The sequence below is a fragment of the Eublepharis macularius genome, chromosome 5, assembly GCF_028583425.1.
Source record: "Eublepharis macularius isolate TG4126 chromosome 5, MPM_Emac_v1.0, whole genome shotgun sequence".
Lineage (NCBI taxonomy): Eukaryota > Metazoa > Chordata > Lepidosauria > Squamata > Eublepharidae > Eublepharis > Eublepharis macularius.
The window spans coordinates 87,055,593-87,068,447 of NC_072794.1; the positions used below are offsets into that span (position 1 = coordinate 87,055,593).

The 12,855-nt window shown below is 46.7% G+C and overlaps 1 protein-coding gene across 1 annotated transcript in view; it reads left to right on the top strand.

Annotated features, from left to right (window-relative positions):
* Window positions 1-2,937: 2,937 nt before the first annotated feature.
* RAB3B (RAB3B, member RAS oncogene family) overlaps window positions 2,938-12,855 on the top strand; it is a 158,054-nt gene continuing 148,136 nt past the window's right edge. The window contains exon 1 of the mRNA XM_054979046.1: window positions 2,938-3,013. The gene's annotated coding sequence lies outside the window, so the exon portion shown is untranslated. The remainder of the gene's footprint in view (window positions 3,014-12,855) is intronic.

Below are 12,855 nucleotides of genomic sequence, written 5' to 3' on the forward strand. Positions count from 1 at the left end.
CCAACTGAGCTTAGCTGGAAGCAATTTTTGTGTAAACCAGTAGACCCACATAAGTTGTGTGTGCATATTTTATATCTTTTTGCCACAAAACACAAAAGTATTGTAACCACCATTGGAATGGTTGCCTATAGACTCACTCTCTAGAGGCATTGATATGTAAACTGCACGGGTGGTTGCCAGAGCACCAATCATGGCTCATATAACACCTATCCTCCGTCAGCTGAGCTGGTTACCGGTTGAGTACTGGGTCCGGTTCAAGGTTTTGGTGTTGACCTATAAAGCCCTATGCGGACTGGGCCCAGCATACCTTCGGGACCGCCTCTCCCCATATGATCCTCAGAGGTCGCTTCAATAAGCCACTAAGAACTTGCTGATGGTCCCTGGCCCCAGGGAGGTCTGCCTGGCCTCTACCAGAGCCAGGGCCTTTTTGGTCCTGGCTCCGACCTGGTGGAACTCTCTGTCTGAGGAAACTAGGGCCCAGCAGGATTTGTTATCTTTCCGCCGGGCCTGCAAAACGGAGATGTTCCACCAGGAATTTGGTGGGGGCTAGGCTGTCCTCTTGCCGGCCATACCACTGAAGACCTTCCACCACCCATGCAGGGAATTGCTGTATTTTAATATTTTATACCCACCAATTTTAATTGTTTTGATACAATGTTTTAATGTTTTTATAATGTTTTTACTGTTTTAAACTCTTGTTAAACCGCCCTAAGCCCGTCTGACAGGGAGGTCGGTCTAGAAATGTGATTAAATAAATAAACAAATTTCCATGTGAGTTTGGCCCAATACAGTTCTTTGGGGCTTATTCAGGTGAGCCATCCCCGAATCTTTAGTTGTTACTTGTTTCAGGATGTAAAACATACCAATGTCAACTTTTACATTTGCTTGAATATGTCTCAAGTCGAGTTCTTCCTATCATGCCTCTTGTTGGTTTAAATTCCATTTGGGAAGAAAGAATGAAATATGTAAAACTTTCAGTGGATTTATTTACATCAAACAAATTACTGCTTTACAAAAATATATATTACAAAAGTTATCTTAAATGCTTTCATTTGGGAAGTTGTTTTAAATAACTATTTTTTTACAACTCTTTCAGTTTACCAGCAGGTGGAGTAGCCTGTCTGTTCACTGCAGCTTCAATATATAATTACCAGCAAATCTATTTTATGTCTTATGTCTGTGATTCCCTCAGGTAGTGTGTTCACAGGAGAATGGTTTACTACGTGGAGCACATAAACCAAACCTGAATTAGTATTAATGGTTCCTTCTTTATTTGTTCATAAAACATTCTTTCAGGCCATTTTAAAATATGTGGGGTTGGGGGAGAAAATATCTCTTATTTCGGGGAGGGGGGAGGAACCCTGGAGCATCTTATATGTTTAGAGTTAATCTCCCATGTATGATTGGCTGAAAATCTATTGCTTTCCTTAGTAGCTGAAGGAAACTGCTCAATTTTTAGAAAATGTCATTACCTCTTTATATATATTCCCTGAAATTACATATACACATGCAGTGATTTTTTAACATTCACAGTGTACAATATAGAATTTGGAAAGACTGAATTTTTCAAAAATGAAAAAAAAAATCCAAAGTGTAAGATTTTGATAGATTAAATTTAGATATTATAGATTGTCTTTTCTGTAAAGTGATTAAAATGTACCAACTGTCATTTCTTTGCAGTAAGAAAGCTTTTTACAAACATAACATATCTACAACCCTTCATTGCCATAAGATACAGTCACAGTCTTGTTTTTGTATGATTTATATTTGTATCCAAAGGGTAACTTCTTATTGTGGGGCTCGGGGTCTTGCAAATTCAGTAATAGCAGGTGGGTATGTAAAACACATGTTAATGGTCATAAGCTTGTGGCTTGTAATGAAGATCCTGTTTTACTGAAGGAAACCGCAGTCATACACACCGGCAGCTGTTTGCTGTATGTGAAAGTCTGGCTGGGTGAATTAAATACTGAAATGTACTCCCAACAGCTCTGTTAATGGCATTGGTGGGAGGGGGAGTGTGTACACACCTGTTGCTAGGTAGCATATAGTGAAGCAAGGCATGTAGTGTGGGATGAGTTACTGAGTACACATTGAGTATGTAGGGGTTATGTTGACCTGAATAGCCCAAGCTAGTCAGATCATGGAAGCTAAATAACGTTAGCTGTGATTTGTATTTGGATGGGAGACCTAGGAAGTCCAGAGTTGCTATGCAGAGGCACACAAAGGCAGACCATTTCTGAACTTTATTTGTCTTAAAAACCCCATCAGGGCTGTGACTCGATGTCAAAAAAAAAGTAGAGGTTGCCATAATGCTGCTGGTACTGAGTTTACAGATCTTATGCAATATGCGTGTGTGCCCTGGGAGATCATGGTGGGATATATACAAAGGGATATATAATCCTGGTCGTGGGTCTTCAACATGTGGTCCTTTACGTATTCTTTCAGAATGGCAACTCCCCCCTCCCCAATACTTCCACCTTTCCGATCAGTTTTTATGAGTGTCCTGAAAGCCTTTTAAGAAAGCGGTTAGTTGCAACTTAGCCCGGAAAGGACACTCTGCACACGCTCCAAGGCCTTGCTTTCTTTTGTTAGAGGTGTGCGAGACCAGTGAAACAAAACTGCAGGAAGAATTCCATGAGCTGGAGCCTTCGATGGTGAAGGAAGAGCAGAGTAGACAGGAGAGGAGAGAGGAACGACCTGAGCTGTGTGTGCTGGGCTCAGGCGGATGCTCCTGCCTGCCCTCTCTGCGCAGATTCCTTCCACGCCCGTCCCCCATCCAGTCCCGGATGGGCGCTGCTGGTCTCGACTCGAGAGGAGGGGAGGGGGCTCTTTTGCCTGGTCCAGTGAGCTCCGCCCGGGGGGGGGGCGGTCCTCTGTGCCAGGCGGGGAGGATTTGCTGGAACTGGACAGAGCTCAACCATGCAGCCAGCAGCCCTTCGGCTAGCCAGCCTCCGCCTCTCCTAGGTCATCTCTGTTCCTTGTGCTGCGAGCAGCTCCATCACCTGTGCCTCAGGTAAGAGCGGATAGGATAAGCTTGGCTTCCGCCCAACTGTCCCCAGCGAGCTGGAGGTTCAGGGCATGCCCCTTGACTCGATCTCCCCCTTGGGATGGTGGTCGCATCCTGACAAGCCCGTGAACGCTGTACCATTCCTGCTACGGAAAGAGTATCTAAAGACCCAAGTAAATCTCGCAGCACTTGAGAGAGAGGGGGGAATAGGGAAACAAAGGAAGCCGCGGGGGGGGGGTCGCGGAGCTAAACTTCAGCCGTGATTTAGCTCCCAAATCTCTTTCTAGTGTAGTCCCAGAACTTGTGCAGTAACAAGAGGGCCTCTGAGTAATAAGCAGAGTGTTATTTTCCTTACTGCTGACTAACCTTGATGAATCTTTTCCCGGGTCTTAAAGGCTTTCTTTCCTTTTCCTTCTATAATTTAGGTATTGCTGCCTTTAAAGTATGGGAGGCGGAGGGACTTGCAGAGGGTTCTCTGCTTTCTCCTGCCTGTATATGTAAAGTACCTACCCCCCATAGGGTTTTAAAGACAGAAGAGACCCACAAAGACGCAGACACAGGACTTCCTAGCTGGTTTCGCATTCAAGTACTAACCAACTAAACTGGGTTTAGTTTCCAAGATCTGCCTTTCTCCTCCTTAGTACCATGCAAGGTTCAGAACTGTAAGGTTCCAGAGAATTTCATTAGGAAGCTGAAATGCCAATACAGAATGGGACAGGTTTTAGTTTATTTTCACTTTGTTTTGCTTTGTTCTAAATGGGCATTTTGAATAAAATAGGTTAGTTTGTTTTAAAGGTAAATTAACCAGCTTTCCTGTTTCCATTCAAAGGTGTTGTGAAGAAACAGTAAGTTGCCACCTCCAGTATCTCCCTGTAAAAGTGTAACAATTTCATAACAAATTGTTAAACATAGTGAATCATGTTTTATTTTTAATTTAGAGTATGGTGCTTTGATTTATACAGCTATTCTATTAGTATGTAAAGCAAAGGCTTTGCTTTGCTAATAATATAGGCACTTGCTGGTTCTTGATTTCTTGAAATGAATAAATCAGCCCTAGTTTAATTTTTAAAACCCCAAATTACTCTAATATTCTCTCAGTTACTTTGAATGGGACTTTGTTTTCAAATCCTCTGACTATAGCTTATCTGTGACATAGTCACAGGCAATTCATAATGTGTAGATTTTAACTGTGTATTATAAATAATATAGGTTTGTGCACTACACATTAGCAAATTATGAATGGAAAGGGCTCACATTACCAGAAGCAGCATTATGTGGGCATGCTAAGCAACATAAATGTAGCACTGATGTTGAATTATGTTTTCATATAAAGGGAATGTAAGTATTATGGAGCATTGTAGGCTTTCTATACTAAATTTTTAGAGAATAATAAGTTATTTGGAGCTTGGAAGACTTGTGGAGCTTCTGTGTCCTGAAACAAAGGATAGACTTGTAAAATTTGAGCTAACTCTCAGTGATCAGTTAGCAGAATCAGGGATCATGATTTAATGCCTCTATGAATACACAGATATTTTAATAGTAGCCACCCCATTTTGTCTACTTTAGTCAATAAAATAAGGGATAATTGTCAAGCTATATGTGTAGGGTCCTTTACTATTGCTGCAAAGTATTCAGATTTTACAAAATGTAGAAACAAAATTTACAGCCAGGAAATCTGGGTTACAGTTTCAGGTTACATTGTAATGGAAATTTATGCAAATGAGATTAATTTGTTTGTTACCTATGTAAGTAATCTCTGTATTTATGACTGGGATTTCTTGTAAGGGGCTGAGATGACAGTGAGAGAACAGGGACACATTGAGCAATAGAAGCCTTGGAGCATCTCAGGTGCAGAGGCATGTGGCCTGGGTGAGGAGGGAGAAGGCTTTGATCTGGACCAGTGCAGCCATTGATTACCAGATTAGTCTGGTAATGTTCTGTAGACAAGTAATTTAGAGGATTCTTTGACCATTGACAAATGTTATGAAGAGTCCACAAATGCAAATGTTTTTTTTTAAAACTACTTTGGTATGAGAAACGAAGTGTTAGTAAACATTTTTTTTAGTTAAAAGAAAGGTTATTTGAAGGATTTCTTGTCTTATCTTTTTTAATGCTTACTTTGTAAAGTGTCAACCGATTTTCCATTAATTTCCTCTAATATGTAATAGGCTAAGAATCAGGCAAAATGATGATGATAAGCTGTTGATATTTGTGTCTTTCACTGGGATTTCCTATATGGGTTTCAATAATAAGCTGGTTTGAGGTGGTTTGAAGTACTTAAACATGCAGTCCAACCATCAGTTCAACCCAATCTGTGCCTCTCCTGCTAAAACCGCTCCATGTATAAAATCATCAACATATCAGCTTTGTATCAATTCATCAATTCAGTGTAAACACAATCAACAGTACTTCAAGTACTTTTTAGTAAAGTATTTCTATGAATTATTGTGCTGATGGATTTTGCCATTATTATACCATAGTTAAAGGCATCATCTTTAAAGTCTAGATACACCCACATAAATTTATAACAGTTTATAATCAGAACATTTTGTAACACCACACAATTTCTATGTCAGCTGCATTCATAAAAATATTATGTTCCATCAACAGACTGTGAGATCAGAAAATACCTTAGATACTATACTGTCTTCAGAGTCACTAAACAATGTATAATATTGGGTGTGTAACAGACATATGAAACATTGACAAAACTGGGAAGGGAGGCTTCCACAAAACGTCCTTTCAGCTTCTACTATTCCTTCTTCTCTGACTTTCAGAATGAAGCAACAATTGGAGAGATTTGGCAAATGGGTAGCATGGTTATGTTACAGGCCACATCGTTCATGTTCTAGTGAAGAGTATTATTAATACACACCCCTGCTTGGTGACTTATTTTTAATATAAAATTTTAATATAAATTCATCAGCCCTATGGATGTATCTGCATCTGATGAAAAGCTCTGACTCATCACAACTTATGCTGGAATAAACGTTAGTTGCTAAAGTACCACTGGATGCCTGTTTAATTTTTAACATGCATCTTTATGCACTCCTCCAAAAGCAATAGAAGTGTCTGAGTTCTCCCCTTGTGTTCTGTCCATTTTTTATTTCCTGTATCTTGGCTTGCACATGGGACTCTGCAGTGGATTTTTAAAAAAACTTATTTAATATCACATATGCCCTTTGCCTGCCATTGGTCTGAAGGTGGTTTACAGTTCAAAAGAATGCCTATAATATAACACAAAAGGAAAAATGGACAGAAAGAGAAGAAAACAGCAAATTTAGGTACTAGCTGTAAGATAATTTATATCACAAGGCAACCAAACCACATCCACTGGAGTCCTGAGCTGGATGATGCTTCGTCAGGTACATTGAAGATCCTTCCCATAGGCTTTGGAAACATTGGTATCCTTTATAATTACCAACAGAATATCCTTGAATTTTAATCGGATTTAGTCCCAAAGCATAAGGAATGCAAATTAGGTAGGCTGATCTATTTGACAGGGCTGACAGCGGTGACCTTCCACCAAGGCAGCTTGCTGTGCAACTGCTTCCTTCATACCTTTAATGAATGATTAAGGGTTGATTCACACATGCAGAAATAGCAATGGTATAGTCTTTCCTGGATTGTACCACTACAGACCATGGGTAAAGTTTACATATTTAAATGCTCTACTGTGTTTGGGTAGGAGGGGGGGAGCCTCCTGTCTCTGGCACATCAGAGAGTAACCTAGTCTAAAAGCCTTCTTAGCATTAGTGTTTTTGTAGCAAAGGAGTTATTTACATTGGAGAAAATCAAATATGCAGTTCCTTAACTGCAAAATGAGGTAGTACAGCCTGTCTATTTGCTGTTTGTGTAAAACCAGCATGTGCCTATTCAGCTCCCATGGTTCCTGGGATTCATGATGAGCATGAAAAACTGTGGACTTCTACCATGTATAATCAGGTAAATTATATTGTTAGGCTTTGGGTTCAGAAAAAAATCTGCCAGGTCTTCGACATAATCTTGACTAAGGTAGAATGTATTCACTTGTTTTCAATGGGAAAGCATTTTTGCTCACATTGACCTTGGTACAATCACTTACCTTCAAGAAGCTGTTAGACTAGAGTAATTTATAATATGGATTTAAACTAGATTACTGTAAATGGCAGGCAATCCAATTTTGTAATCAAGTTTATCTGATAATTCTAACAAAGCTGGAAGTACTCTCTACTTCAAAATGCTTTTGGATCTGTAATAAATTATCAAAACTGAATTAAAGTTTTTTGGGGGTAGGTGTTTCATAAATAGAATGATCTTTTCTTGCTTTCAAGAAACTGTAGATAAAACCTGTGAGGGGGATTGTTGTTCAAAGAGCCTCTTCAGAGGGAGAGGGGAGAGTGTGTGTGCATGTGTACACATGTTTAGACACTTATCACACATAACAGTCTTTCAAGATGATTGTTTATAGCTGGGTTTTTCATAATAGGCTACCAAATTACCCTGGGTATGAGGATTGAGCATGGTACTTGGTGGATGGCACTCAGCAGCCAAAGTGAAATGTCAAAAAAATATGCTTCCCCTATGGAAGAAGGAAGCATTCAAGGAAATCGAAATCTCTGAAGCATCTTTTCCCCTTTCTAAGAATTTGCTTTTCTGTATGGATCCTGGACCCTTGACAGCCATGGATGTTTCCCATAGAGTTCTGCGATTGCTTCCAAATTCTGCACAAAAATAAAATAAAATTCAAAAGTACAAAACCCTAAGGTCATATAATAGAATTAGTGATTGGGATCTATAGGTACATTTCTTTTGAAATAAGTCTTCTGTTCTTGGAAGAATTTCTGTAAACAGAGTGGCCTCTTTGAACCCAACCCATAAGCAAGAACTTGAAACAGCCATTTCCAGAAATTATGTCCTTACATACAATAAAGACTATTATGTGCTGATACAAATGCCAGATTGGAGCCTTCCTCCTTGATCCATGCAGGCATTTAACCCACATGCTCAGTCATGTTTATGTGAATCATCATCGCTTAGCAAGCATTGTCTCACTAAGTAAATGTAAATAAGGCCAAAGTAAGATTTATGGGTTTCATTCCCTCCATTTCACCTCTGAACTTGCTACCACTCTCCTTGCTTTTGTGTGATAATAGGGTGATGTCAACTGCAGAAGCATTGTTTGCTGCAAGAGAAATATATTGACACATTGGAGAGTGCCTCCTCAGTCTAATTTGTTTCTAGCATCTGCCCTCTTGTACAGAAATCCTGGATGTCAAATGCATCTTATGATTCACTAATGCACAACAGAACATTCTGAGCAGTCATTTATCTATGATCATTTCTCAAGCTAGAATATATGTCCCCTTAAGCAGCCCCTTAATGCTTGTAATTGGGGGCTAATTTATATGCTGAATCTTTAACAAGGGGTCTAATAAATTTATGCAGGATAGGTGCAACACTCACGGTTGCTGATCCCAAACATCCCTTCATACCGGATGCTGCCCATTGTATGATCTGATTTATTACATTTTATCCTGCTTTCCTCTGGGTGCATTTGTTTCCACACTTGAAACTACTGTGAAGCTGAGGGCAATGCACATGGTTCCTCCTCTCCTTCACTTAATCCTTACAAGGTGGTTAAGCAAAAAGATAGACTGGGCCAAAGTTATGCAGTGATCTTCATGGCACAGAGCGATTTGAACCTGGGTCTCCCCATTCCTAGTTGAACACTCCACACCATAGTGGCTTCAGCTTAAAAAAAATATCCTGTAAAGGCTGTAATCAATTGATTGCAACAGGCCAGAAGTCACTAGTACTAAAAACAAATTAACTGTTTACCAGCTACAACATTGGATGGATGCACTGCTGATGAGCAAAACTTCCCTGAGAGCTGGAATCTTCCAGAGACAATGTGGCAACACAAGATATTAACATTCTGAGTGGGTTGCTGCTACTAGTTGATAATGGTTATTGTTAGTTAACATTGCCTTATCTGAATGAAGGTATCCAAGTCCTAGATAATGGAAGAGGATTGTAAGAATCCAGATATACAAATCACTAACAAATCTGATCCAGTATGGCATGAAAGATTGGCAGTGTACCTGAGCACAGGAAACTATGCAAGATGCAGAAGTCCCACTTCTGGTTGTTTTTTTTTACCATTGGGACATTCAGTGAGATCTCTATTCCATCCAGAAGTGTGTGTGTGAAGAGGCTGTCAGTACTATCCCACTTCAACCTTGATGTTGTAGAATGGTGGGTCAGTAAAACTAAGATCTCTATGATTTACCTTCAGAGTATCTTTTTAGCACATGTAATTATTACTTTGCTTGAAGATACTGATAATGCCTGTGAGCCGCCACCCCTCCGCGCCCGCCGGTCCCGCTCTCCACAGTGGCACCCGCCACTCAGGGACAGGGTGCTCCCTCAGCCTCAGACAGGGCCTCGAGGGGGACGGGGTTTCGGCAGGAACTGGGCGGTGCCTAACTGATCGATCAATATGTAGGCCCGGGGCATGGGGTAGGCATCGAACGTAGCAATGGCATTGACCTGCCGGTAGTTGATGCAGAACCTCACGAACCCATCAGGCTTGGCCACCAACACGATGGGGCTCCTCCACGTACTTCGGGAGGGCTCGATGACGTCCAACATGAGCATGTCCTTGACCTCCTGGGCCTCTAGGGGGTGCGGGCCACCCGGCCTGGGGGTGTGCTGATGGCGTGGGATAACAGTTGGGTGTGGCCCGGCCGCCGGGAGAAGACGCCTGGGTTCCGCTGCAGCACCTCCCGCACCTGGGCCTTCTGTGACGTGGACAGCTCCCTGTCTAGTTGCGGTTCTTCCCTCCCCTCGGGGTCGCTGGTCCAGGGTAACATGCCCTCCGTCAGCTCCAGAGGTTCTTCCACCAGCCTGCACGGGAGCGGGAAGGGGTTGTGCCAAGCCTTGAGGTCATTCACATGCAACCGCTTCCTATGCCGGGGGTGTGTCCTGCACTGCACCTCGTACAACAGGGGACCCAGGACCTTTGTCACCAGGAACGGTCTGCACCAGGGATCCCCTGGGCCGGGGCCCATCACTCGCTGGTGAACCAAGACCTTGTCCCCAATCTGGAAGGCCCGCGCCTTGGCCTTCTTGTCATAATACCTCTTTTGAGCTGCTTGGGCCTCGGCCAGGTGGCCCCGCACCCGAGCGTGGGCCAGTTCCAGTTGGTCCTGCAGCTCTTGTACGTAGGTTGGGGCCGGACGCCCCCCCCCCGGGGCTCGCCAGGTGCCAGCATTCCTCCACCAAGTGTAGGATGCCCCGGGCTTGCGCCCATATACCAGCTCGAACGGGGCGAACCCAGTGGAGGCCTGGGGCGTCTCCCAGACTGCAAAGAGGAGGGGATCTAGGTAGGGGTCCCACTGCCGAGGGCGGTCATGCGCAAGCTTGCGGAGCATCCCTTTGAGAGAGTGGTTAAATCTTTCCACGAGTCCGTCGGTTTGAGGGTGGTAGATGCTTGTGAAGATCTGGCGCATCTGCAGTGTCTGGCACAGCTGTTTCGTCAAGTTGGCCATGAAGGGCTTCCCGCAATCCGTCAGGATTTCCCATGGGATCCCCACCTACGCGACGAATCACATCAGGACGCGGGCCACCCCAGCAGCTTTCATGTCGAGCAGGGGTATGGCTTCCGGGTAGCGCGTCGCGTAGTCGAGGATGACCAGGATGTACCGGGCACCCCGCAGGGTGCGGGGGAACGGCCCCACGAAGTCCATGGCAATGCGGTTGAAAGGATCCCGAATTACGGGCAAGTGGGCTAGCGGGGCCCGGGGTGGGGTTCGGGTAGACAGTCACTGACAGTGTGTGCAGGTGCAGCAATGGCGTCTCACATTCTTGGTCACTGAGGGCCAGAAGAACCGTGTGGTCACTCGGGCCAGGGTGCTGGGGATTCCCTGGTGGTCAGCCCACGGGTGGTTGTGGGCCATGACCAACACCTCCTGCCGGAATCTGGTGGGCACGAGCAGTTGGGCCTCCTCCCCGTCCAGAGTCTTCACCAACCGGCACCACAGCCCTCTCTCTTGGATGACCTGGGATAGGTGTCCCGCCCGCTGTGGGCCCTGGACCACCCCCTCACTTACCGCGGTCAGCTTGTGGAGGCCCTCCAGGGAGGGGTCCCGGGCCTGCTCCGCCACGAACTGAGGATCCGCCTACCAGTTCTCCCGCCTATGGCCGGCCTCATCTTGGTTCTCGGGGGCCGGCCCTGGCCCCTCTGCCGGGCCGCCTTCCTCTCCCCACCAGGCCCGTTCCTTCTGGTCTGAGGCGGTGGCCAAGGTGGCCCTCAGGGCAGCCTGGAACTGCGGGGCACCCTGCCCAAGAAGCACAGGGAAGGGTAGGGTTTGCACTCGGGCTAACTCCATGTCCTGTGTCTCCCCGTTGTACGTCACAGGAACTCGCACCACCGGACATTCCTCCATGTGCTGATGGAAGCAGGCTATCAAGGCCTGGCAGATCACCGGGAGGCCCGGCCCCAGGAGGTGGGAGCATATCATAGATATGGAGCTCCCGCTGTCCAGCAGAGCTGTGAGGCGCCTCCTGGCCACGGATATCACCACTACCATTGGCGGCGGCCACAGGGCCTGGGATGTGACCTGCATGGTAGAGTCCCACCCCCAGTCGCACTCCATCAGGGGGCACTCGTGCTTCCAGTGCCCCCACTTCCTGAAGGTGAAGCACAGGCCTCGTTCCCCCGCCTCCTTGGGGTCGCCCAGCGACCGTGGCCTAGCCGGCGGGGGGGCCGGCCCGGCAATCTGGGAGCCCCAGGCCGGTGGGGGCAAGCCGTGGCCCTTGGGTGGCCGCGGAGGGTTGGGAGGTTGGGGCCCACTCCTGGCTCGCCCCTCCTGGGGTCCCTCCCCCAGGGGGGCCGCCCCTTCGGATGGGGCGGTGGCCCCCGGGTAGGGCCCCTCTCGGGAGTCTGCAGCCATGACGTTCTCCCACAGAGCCGTCGCCTCTTTCAGGGTAGCGGGTTTGTTGTAGGCCACCCAGTTGTGGGCGCGGCTGGGGATGACCTGCAGCAGCTGTTCCAAGACCACTTGGTTGGCGATCTGGCGTCCTTCATCGGTTGTGGGCTTCAGCCACCAGTAGGTGGTGTCGCAGAGGGTGGCGACCAGGGCCCGGGGCCGGTCTGTCTTCTGGAAGGTGGCAGCCCGGAATTTCTGCCTGTACGTTTCGGGCGTGATTTCATACCGATCCAGAACTACCGCCTTCAATTTGTCATAGTCGGCGCTCTCCTCCTTCAGCAGGGCCTTCAGGGCCTCCTGGGCTTCGCCCGTCAGATATGGTCCTATTATAAAGGCCCATTGACCCCGGGGCCATTGGGCCGCCTCCGCTGTCCTCTCAAAGGAATCTAGGTAGGCATTGACATCATCTTCGGGCCCCAACTTGGCCAGGTGAAAGGGGGGGTGGGTACTGGCTGGGGGGCCGGCCCCGGCCAGGGCCCCACCCACCCCGCCTCCTCCTCGAGCCCCATCCAAGCCCTGTTGGAAGTCCCTGAGGAGGGCCACCTGCGCATCTTGCTGCTGGAGGGTCACTTCATGCAGGAGTTGGCCTTGGTGCTCCGCCAGCCACTGGCCAAGCTGCGTGAAGTCCATCTCTGGGGCCAGTGTGCTGCCGGGCGGGGTGTCTGTGCCACTGGGGTTCCTGAGGGCTGATGACCGTAGCAGGGGCCTCCCGCTGCTCCACCCGGCTGGGGCGGGAAGATGGGGGAGCGGGCGGCTCACAGGGGCACCGGTGCCTGCATTCTGCACCATGTTGGGAGCCGCTGCCCCTCCGCGCCCACCGGTCCCGCCCTCCACCGTGGCACGTGCCACTCAGAGACAGGGCACTCCCTCAGCTTC